The following is an 11,639-nucleotide window of genomic DNA, read 5'->3' on the forward strand; positions in this document are numbered from 1 at the left end:
AAATTCGAGTTTTGGTGGTACAGTATAGTCAGTGCACCTGCGCCATAAAAGTGACCGCACCTGCGGTGTTGGGACATAGAGAGCAATGCACCCGCGGTCCAAAAGCCAACGCACCCGCGGTCGTTACTTCTGAATTTGTGGAAGTGATCTAGTACGCTCAGCGCACCCGCGGTGCAGAGTGAGCACACCCGCGGTGTGATGTGTAGAATAAAGAATGAAACATGTGTCCTTGCCATGCATACTTAATGTGTAATCCTTCATTCTTTCAGATATTCAGCAGGGAGACCACTGAGAGAAACTCCATGGAAGCTCAAAAATCTTCAAAGCTTAAGAACTTTATTGTGAAACATCCAACCACCCGAGTTTCGATCCGAATTCATATTTTTGCTCCTCTTGTTACTAGCTTCAAAAGGATGTAATTATTACTACATTTCAACATGTTTGAAGTTGAGATGTTGGGAGAAATCAGATTGTGATTGCTATTATATATTCTTGTGCTTATTGTGAACGTATATTCATAACCGGATCGAATAACGGATATGATATGCGAAGTTATTCATTTTCCAGCATGTCTTGAGTTGTGAATATGCAGATTTCAGCATTTTTTGATTAGGATGATATAGAGTTCCAATATTATCAGGTGTTTATGATAAGGATTATGAGTTATTTTATTGATTACTGATGTTTGAGTTGATCGGGATCGTGAGATTACGCTGTTATGCCGTTGAAATGTACCGAGATTGAATATCGATCCGTATATGTATTGATTTGAGTTAGAGATTGATAGAATGCATCTTGAATATGTAATTTCAGATTTGTCTTGACAAGCTTCGACATCGAGACCTCGACAACGACAAAGACTGAACAACGAAAGGTATAATTTAATGTTGATTTGAGAAGAATAACTCGAATCAGATTCGATTTGAGTTTCCCAAAACCACATACTTGTTATGTTTGTACTCTATATTGATTTATATATTTGTACTGAGATAGGAGAGTCATTGGCAGATATGCCAAGTTTCTAGACGTTCGGTGGTATCGAGGCATAGGAGAAGATCGACTCCAATTGTAGATATTCGATACAGACATGGCCGAAGTCTAGGAATAAGACGTACCGCCACCCCGATTGGGAGAGTATGTGGGAGACTTGTTACGTCTTATTCACACCGGGATCCCTAGACTTAGATATAAGTCGAGTCAAAGATGTTTTATCTGTCTTCACTAATGTGTCATGATTACTGATTCATGTATTATGATTTTGTATTTAATTGCATGATATGCATGTATACATGTTTTATACTGGGATTTGTTCTCACCGGAGTATCCGGCTGTTGTTTTGTCTGTATGTGTGCATGACAACAGGTGGGACAGGATCAGGGTCGAGACAAATATGAGAGATCAAGATAGTGTGGAGATTACGGGCTGAGGAGAAGAACTAGTGGTTTATTACTAGACATGTACTGAAATTCTAAACACTAGTAGAATACTTGTAATCGAACAAGTGAATGATATTTTAAATTAAATAATATGACAGTATTTTGTACAGTGTATTGTGTATGATTTATATACAATTGTTTTTTATATTAAAAGAAAAATTTTGACCCACATTTTCTAGCAAAGATCCAATTAATCCCAAAGACAATTGAATTAGAGCCCGGGTCCCCACACTAATTCTTTTCATCAACGCTTGATAAAGAACGTCATAACTCAAGTTTGATTGCATCCATCTGATCATGATAAAGAGCGTCTAATACCATCGCCTCATTATATCCTAATCGAAACTTCAACCATTGGTATATCGAGAGTGTCAAATTAATTCGATGACAATGTGATATATCTTTGAATAATAATAGTGACATGGTGTGTGCAGAACCATAATCACATATTATTTCACTCGATAAGTGATAACCACTTAGAAAGTACTAGTGAGGATTGTTCAATACATCATCAAATGATCACTCATATGTATGAACAGACATCTTCATGCTCTTACCAATGAAACACAACATTTACATCACAGATGCCAGTCTCAAAATCTAAAGACTTTTATCCTTATTTTAGGCTGTAACGTACCGTACTTTTCATACTCAAAATTTACGGAAAAATTTAAAAAATTTCTTAAACATAAAATAACATTCAAAGTTTGCCATAAAATATCTTAACCAAGTCCCCCATAAGACATGGTTGTTCAAATTAACTACAATGAAATTGCTCACAAAAGGTTTGCTCAAAGTTTTTTCCCTCAAAACATGAAATCAGAGTAATTTAACATTTGCATAAAAACATAAACATTACGGTCCTCGGGTTAGCCTCTCGCTCAGTCCAAGCCTGCCCCTTGGTCGCCACATCCTGTCTCCTCATCAACATACTCACCTGCATCGATAAAGTCTAGTGAGTCTAAAGACTCAACACGTATAAACTGGGAAGTAGCGAGTACTACATAATAAAACCGCATGCAACTTTAAAATAGAACATACATACTTGAACATGAATTTGCGTACTAAAACTTGAACATACATACATAACATAGACGTGCCATAACGTGAAAACTTATCATAAACATACTGCATACTAGAATATACATAACTTCATCATTTTGCGTAGAGGATGTTTCAAGGCAAGTGACTCATACATAATAAACGCCTGATCAGACAAACCACAGTACTGGGCCGACAGGGACGTATCCACCGCCACATACATGAGATCCCCGTTCATAATTTAACGGGCTGGTTGGTCCCCGTTCATAATTTAACGCTTTCCAACCACGATCTAACCCGTTCATAATTTAACGGGGTGGAGAGGTCCTCGGCCACGTTCAACGACTTCCAAACCCATTCATAATTTGGTCACGAGACAATTAGCATACCTCAAAAACTAAAATACTTTCTTGCACGTCGACATACTTACTTGGCGTTGAGGGATTCTTTGGACTTCGATCGGGGCCGTCGCTGCACATTCTAACATGGATTCGAAAGCTTAGGACGTTCTACAATTCCCATGACTTGACCTTCTAAACCATTGTACTAAACCAAGACATCGAACCTCTAAGCATAGTATAAGATTTTTCCCAAATTTGTGAAGGACACGGACCCCATGCCTACCTCCGTGTAGGGGACCGTGTAGACTCGGGTGAGAAGACTCGAGAGGAAAGGTGGACACGGACCCTGTGTCAGGGTCTGTGTGGGGGTCCGTGTAGACTCTGGAAACAAACACCGAAAAGTAACAAAGGCACGGACCCCGTGCCAGGGTCCGTCCCCGGGTCCGTGTACCTGCGGGACGTGCCAACACGTGAAAATTCTGAACCTGATATGCTTAACACCTAAACTAAATCGTACGGACTACGAATAGACACCACGAGACACTTCTTAGAACACTAAGGCATTATGTCAAACCCAACTGAACATTAAAAATAAACCCAAGAGTAACGATCCACAACCAACACCACAATTCGGATTTCGACACCAACTTTCTTCCTACGACGCTTAAATCAACTTGGTGCCTAACGACGCAAAACACGCGTTAATAACCATCCCAACATCATAAACAAAGTACCTATACGCAGCAGTGATCGCCCGTCGATTTCCAACGAAGCCTGCAACACAAAAACTTCAAGAACACATCAATACATAATTTTCTGAAAACGCAGTTTGAGCAGTCCCACGAAAAGCGCCATAACTCACTCAATTTTCGTCCAAAAATTTCGAATTTTATATCAAAACGAAGGTATCCAAAAGTTCTACATTTTTCTTGTCGAAAGTTTTCCCAAAAGCCCGACCGAAAAATCGCAGTTTTCAACAGAACAGTAAGTTACGAGATTTCAGATCTAAAAAGTATTTCAAAACGCATTCAAACCATTTTCCGCTCAAACGACGAATGTCACACATGAATTTTTACACATAAAAACAACAAAAAACATAATATGACAGGATCGATGCAAAAAGAACAGAATATACGTGCCTTATGATGATAACTTTACCGAAACGACGTCACCGAAGCGGAGATGGAAGCGAGGTTGATCCGGGACGATCGTGGCTCAACTGTCTTGCAATAAAATCCCACAAAAACTTGATGGAAAGATAAGGGGAAGGGGCGGCTGCTTGAAGGAGTAGGAACCCTAGGTTTCTTTCTTATAAAATCTGAAAATTGAGATGTGTAGGGTGTGTTGTGTGTGTTGAGCGTTTTCTACTGTGTGTAAAAACGTGTGTGTGCTTGTGTTTTAATAGTTAGGGAATAAATTATGCCTAATTAACAATTAACATGGTAATTAAAAAGGCTAATTAAAAAGGTTAACTCAAATAACACTCAAATTTTATAAAATTCTCCTTGATTAAAATAACACCCACTAAAATGCTAATCTTAAAAGTTTTAAACTCTACAATTCCTAAATACATAAATAAGGCTTTTAAAACACTAAAGTGAATAAATTATTTAAAACGCCCCATTCTCAACTTGAAATAAAATACCCCATTAAAATTGCCAAAATCGTCACCGGGTCTTTTCCTCAATCCCGCCTCGAATAATCGCATGAAACATGAAACTTGATAAAAGTTTAACGTGCATCACAACATAAGTATTTTAAAATAATGCATTTGAATAAATCATGCAATACTAAGACTCGTTTTTAAAATTAAATAAAAGGCTTTAATGATTAAACAAATACACAGGTTATACGTGTACTGAATTTGGGCACTAAAGTTCCTCCCCCACTTAAAAAAATTTCGTCCTCGAAATTAAATCTTACCGAATAACTCCAGGTAACGAAGTCTCATATTTGCTTCTGATTCCCAAGTGGCCTCTTCCACCGATTGATTTAGCCACCGGACTTTGACTAGCTTAGTCACTTTGTTCCGAAATCTGCGTTCTTTCCTATCTAGGATTTGGACTGGTCTCTCCTCATAGGACAGGTCTGGAGCCAACTGTAACGGCTCGTAACTCAGAACATGCGAAGGATTAGCCAAATATTTCCTCAGCATCGAGACATGGAACACATTGTGTACCCCGGCCAGATTCGGCGGAAGGGCAACACTGATAAGCTAATGTTCCAACTCTTTCCAAAATCTCGAATAGTCCAATGAACCTCGGACTCAGCTTGCCCTTTTTCCCAAATCTCATCACCCCCTTCATGGGTGCTATCTTGACGAATACGTGATCACCGACGGCAAACTCGAGATCTCTCCTTCTCTTATCAGCATAGCTCTTCTGACGGTTTTGGGCGGTCTTCATTCTATCCCGAATCTTGGCTACTACGGCTGCGGTCTGCTGAACTATTTCTGGACCAAGTTCTGCTCTCTCACCAACTTCATCCCAATGAACTGGTGACCTGCACTTCCTTCCATACAACGCCTCATAGGGAGCCATACCAATGGATGCTTGGAAGCTGTTGTTGTATGTGAACTCCACTAGAGGTAGTCTAGACTCCCAAGTTTCTTGAAAATCAATCATGCAGGCTCTCAGCAAATCCTCTAAAATCTGAATCACTCGCTCAGACTGACCATCTGTCTACGGGTGAAAAGCTGTACTGAAAAGCAACTTCATTCCCATGGCTGCGTGTAAGCTCTTCCAGAAGGACGACGTAAACCTCGGGTCCCTGTCGGATACAATCGAAACTGGGAACCCATGCAAACGGACTATCTCCCGGATATAAAGCTCCGCATACTGCGTCATGGAGAATGTCGTCTTCACTGGTAGAAAATGTGCTGACTTGGTGAGTCGGTCCACTATAACTCAAATGGCATTAAAGCCCCTGACTGATCTAGGCAGTCCAATGACGAAGTCCATCGTGATGTTCTCCCATTTCCACTCTGGGATGGGGAGTAGCTTAACCAATCCCGATGGCCTCTGATGTTCTGCCTTCACCTGTTGACAAGTGAGGCATTCAGACACAAACCTGCAGATGTCTCTCTTCATCCCTGGCCACCAATACAAAATCTGAAGGTCCTTATACATCTTGGTACCTCCCGGATGGATAGAATACGGAGATGCGTGCGCCTCTGTCAAAATATCTTGTGTGATCGAACCAACACTAGGCACCCACATTCTACCTCTGTATCTCACCATGCCGTCTGAAACTGTGTACAATGCACTGCCCTTGGCCTCATCTTTCAGTCTCCATTTCTGTAACTGCTCATCTGAAGACTGACCTGCTCGGATACAGTCTAGCAAATCAGATTTGGCTGTCTAATCGGGGCTCTGCCCTCACGATAAATCTCTAGACCAAACTTCTGAATCTCAGACTGAAGAGGTCTCTGTGCTGATAACTGAGCTATGACGGCAACTTTTCTGCTCAAAGCGTCTACGACGACATTAGCCTTTCCCGGATGGTAGCTAATTTCACAGTCGTAATCTTTCACAAGTTCCAACCACCGTCTCTGTCTCATATTCAACTCTTTCTGCGTGAAGAAATATTTGAGACTCTTATGATCGGTGAAAATCTGGCATTTCTCGTCGTATAGGTAGTGTCTCCAAATTTTCAGTGCGAAGACAACGGCGGCTAACTCAAGATCGTGTGTCAGGTAGTTCTTCTCGTGCACCTTCAACTGCCTGGAAGCATAAGCTATGACCCGACCCTGCTGCATCAGTACTGCGCCTAACCCGAGCTTAGATGCATCGGTGTATAGCACAAAAGAACCTTGTCCCGTCAGCATGGCTAGCACTGACGCCGAAATGAGAGCTTGCTTCAACGTATCAAAGCTCTTCTGACATTCATCACTCCACAAAAATTTGGCATTTTTCTTGGTTAGTGAAGTGAGTGGCACTGCCATGGATGAAAATCCCTTAATAAATTTACGGTAGTAACCAGCTAAACCCAAAAAGCTGCGGATTTCTGATGCATTCTTCGGCTCAACCCATTCTTTGACAGCTGCTACTTTCGCTGTATCCACCTCGATTCCACTGCTAGATACTATATGCCCCAAAAACGCTACTTTCTGCAACCAAAACTCACACTTACTGAACTTCGCAAACAACTTGCGACTCTGCAGAACCTGTAAGACTGTCCTCAAGTGTTGGCTATGCTCCTTCTGGCTCTTCAAGTATATGAGAATATCGTCGATAAACACGATGACGAACTTATCCAGGTAGGGCTGAAATACTCGGTTCATGAGGTCCATGAAAATTGCTGGAGCATTTGTCAATCCAAATGGCATTACTAAGAACTCGTAATGCCTATATCTGGTTCTGAAGACTGTTTTGTGGACATATGCATCCTTCACTTTCAGCTGATGATACCCTGATCGAAGATCTATCTTAGAGAACACTGCGGCTCCCTGCAATTTTGATCAAACAAGTCTTCGATTCTAGGAAGTGGGTATTTGTTCTTGATTGTTACCTTGTTCAACTCACGGTAATCGATGCAAAGTCTCATGCTCCCATCCTTATTTTTCACAAAGTGTACTGGCGCGCCCCACGGTGAGAAACTCGGGTGGATAAACTCCTTGTCTAGGAGCTCCTGGATCTGTTGCTTAAGTTCTAACATCTCTGCTGGAGCTAATCTGTACGGTGAGTTAGAGATTGGGACTGTGCCTGGCATGAGATCGATCAAAAAATCTACCTCTCTATCTGGTGGAAGGCCCGCGACGTCGTATGGAAAGACGTCTGGGAAATCTCGGCCTACTGGCACTTCAGATAAAGATGGAGTGGGCACATCAGGCGCTGAAATAATACTGGCCAAGAAGGCCTGACACCCCTTGGAAATCAGCCTCCTCGCCTGCATGCACGAAACCATGCGGGGGAAGCTTCTCCATCTGGCTGGCTCAAAAAGAAACTGCTCCATGCCCAGCGGTCTAACCAATACTGACCTCTTCTGAAAGTCGATAAGAACTCTGTTCTTAGTCAGCCAGTCCATTCCCAAAATAATGTCGAACTATGGTATCGGCAAGACGATCAAATCAGCATACACCAGGTGACCGTGCAATTCTAGATCAATATCTCCAACCACGCTAGTAGCTGACAGCTCTTCCCCTGATGGGACGGTTACTGAATAATTCACGTCGAGTCCAATGGTCTTGATATCCAAGTGACTGGCGAACGTTTCCGAGATAAAAGAATGGGTGGCTCCTGAATTTATCAGGGCCTGAGTAGCTATTCTCTTTATGAAAATATTTCCTGAGAGACGTTAGCACAACAAACTAACTTATACCCCAAAATTACTAACATAAACCTTAAGCATAGAAGAACCCAATATCTCGAGTTATTCAAAAAAATAATACTAGAACACTAATAATCCCAAATAAAAATCCACATGCAAGGCAAAATAATACTGAACCTTGGTAGAAAAGTTTACCGGTCAGCAAAGTCGTGTCTGGATTCGCCTCATGTGCATGCATGGCGAATACTCTCCCTTGGGTGGGTTGCTTCCAGTGTAGGCACTCTTTCAACATGTGGTCCATAGCTCCACATTTAAAACATTTCCCGGATCCCCATAGGCACTGTCCGGGATGCTGGCGATTGCACTTCTGGCACACTGGGAAGTTACCGGGCTTCTGAGGCGCCCCTTGCTGCTGGATAGGACCCTTGCCTTTTGGCGGTCCCTGATAGGGTTTCTTCCCTGGCGGCCCCTGAAACGGCCTCTTAAACTGGGACTTCTGATGCTGCTGCTGCGGGTGTTGTGGTGGTGCCTGATAGGTCCTCTTGCCCTGCCTGTCAGCCTCTATATCCCTCAGATCTTGCTCTGCTGCCAATGTTCTTGACACAGCAACTGCGTAAGTTGTAGGACCAGCAACTCGAACGCCACGGCGCAAGATCGGCCGCAACCCATCCATAAAGTGCCTCAGATTACTCTGGGCATCATTAGCTATGATGGGCACAAAGTAACAACCCCTCTCGAACTTCCTGAAGAAGTCTGCTACGCTGTTGTCTCCCTGTCGTAGCGACATGAACTCTCTGATAAGACGAGATCGTACTTCTTCAGTGAAGTACTTGGAGAAGAATGCTTCCTTGAATCCAGTCCAAGACAAAGTCGGCAGATTAATTGCCACTGACGCACTGTCCCACCAACGTCTGGCATCTCCTGATAAAAGGATATGGCACAACGGACTCGGTCTGCATCCTGTAGCTTCATGAAGTCAAAGATCACTTCGATGGATTTAATCCATCCCTCTGCCACCATCGGGTCAGTAGATCCCGAAAACTCCGTAGGATTCATTCTCTGAAACCACTCATACACTGCTTCTGGTCTAGGCCTTGCCCCTGCATTCGCTGCAGCCTGGCTCCCCGCAAACTGCGCGAAGAACTGCGTCATACCAGCAAGCATCTGAGCCTGCATGTCCGGAGGTGGGGGTGGAGGTGGAGGATTAGCCCTCTCCTCATCTCGATGCTCCCTGTCCTCAATCCTAGCTTCCCGGTCAACTACACGTCTAGGAGGCATACTGTTCCAATAAATTACCCAACACGTAAACCCACTATGCACAAATATAATATAAATGACATACGATGCACGAAATTTGAACTAAAACATGAACATTCTGAAATCATGGCTTAATGCATATTACATAGCATAAATATTTGAAACTTTAAAAACTTAAAGACTTGAGGTGTCACTTCGTGAGCTTCTTGCGACAGGCAGTAGGCATAACCTTTTACAAGAACACCGCTCTGATACCAACTATAACGTACCGTACTTTTCATACTCAAAATTTGCGGAAAAATTTAAAAACTTTCTTAAACATAAAATAACATTTAAAGTTTACCATAAAATATCTTAATCAAGTCCCCCATAATACATGGTTGTTCAAATTAACTACAATGAAATTGCTCACAAAAGGTTTGCTCAAAGTTTTTCCCTCAAAACATGAAATCAGAGTAATTTAACATTTTCATAAAAACATAAACATTGTGGTCCTCGGGTTAGCCTCTCGCTCAGTCCAAGCCTGCCCCTTGGTCTCCACCTCCTGTCTCCTCATCAACATACTCACCTGCATCGATCAAGTCTAGTGAGTCTAAAGACTCAACACGTATAAACTGGGAAGTAGCGAGTACTACATAATAAAACCGCATGCACCTTTAAAATAGAACATACATACTTGAACATGAATTTGCGTACTAAAACTTGAACATACATACATAACATAGACGTGCCATAACGTGAAAACTTATCATAAACATACTGCATACTAGAACATATATAACTTCATCATTTTGCGTAGAGGATGTTTCAAGGAAAGTGACCAATACATAATAAACGCCTGATCAGACAAACCACAGTACTGGGCTGACAGGGACGTATCCACCGCCACATACATGAGATCCCCGTTCATAATTTAACGGACTGGTTGGTCCCCGTTCATAATTTAACGCTTTCCAACCACGATCTAACCCGTTCATAATTTAACGGGGTGGAGAGGTCCTCGGCCACGTTCGCTGACTTCCAAACCCATTCATAATTTGGTCACGAGACAATTAGCATACCTCAAAAACTTAAAATACTTTCTTCCACGTCGACATACTTACTTTGCTTTGAGGGATTCGTTGGACTTCGATCGGGGCCGTCGCTGCACATTCTAACATGGATTCGAATGCTTAACTGATACACTTAGACATAATAATCAAGCTTACTCACGAGCTCTTTTAATCCCTTAGGACGTTCTACAATTCCCATGACTCGACCTTGTAAACCATTGTACTAAACCAAGACATCGAACCTCCAAGCATAGTATAAGATTTTTCCCAAATTTGTGAAGGACACGGACCCCGTGCCTACCTCCGTATAGGGGTCCGTGTAGACTCGGGTGAGAAGAATCGAAAGGAAAGGTGGACACGCACCCCGTGTCAGGGTCCGTTGGGGGTCCGTGTAGACTCTGGAAACAAACACCGAAAAGTAACAAAGGCACGAACCCATGCCAGGGTCCGTCCCCGGGTCCGTGTACCTGCGGGACGTGCCAACACGTGAAAATTCTGAACCTGATATGCTTAACACCTAAACTCAATCGTACGGACTACGAATAGACACCACGAGACACTTATTAGAACACTAAGGCATTATGTCAAACCCAAGTGAACATTAAAAATAACCCCAAGAGTAACGATCCACAACCAACAACACAATTCGGATTTCGACACCAACTTTCTTCTTACGACGCTTAATTCAACTTGGTGCCTAACGACGCGAAACCACGCGTTAATAACCATCCCAACATCATAAACAAAGTACCTATACGCAGCAGTGATCACCCGTCGATTTCCAACGAAGCCTGCAACACAAAAACTTCAAGAACACATCAATACATAATTTTCTGAAAACGCAGTTTGAGCAGTCCCACGAAAAGCGCCATAACTCACTCAATTTTCGTCCAAAAATTTCGAATTTTATATCAAAACGAAGGTATCAAAATGTTCTACATTTTTCACGTTGAACGTTTTCCCAAAATCGCGACCGAAAAATCGTAGTTTTCAACAGAACAGTAAGTTACGAGATTTCAGATCTAAAAAGTATTTCAAAACGCATTCAAACCATTTTCCGCTCAAACGACGAATGTCACACATGAATTTTTACACATAAAAACAACACAACACATAATATGACAGGATCGATGCAGAAAGAACAGAATATACGTGCCTTATGATGATAACTTTACCGAAACGACGTCACCGAAGCGGAGATGGAAGCGAGGTTGATCCGGGACGATCGTGGCTCGACTGTCTTG

Source organism: Primulina eburnea, chromosome 2 (assembly GCF_022965805.1).
Source record: "Primulina eburnea isolate SZY01 chromosome 2, ASM2296580v1, whole genome shotgun sequence".
NCBI lineage: Eukaryota > Viridiplantae > Streptophyta > Magnoliopsida > Lamiales > Gesneriaceae > Primulina > Primulina eburnea.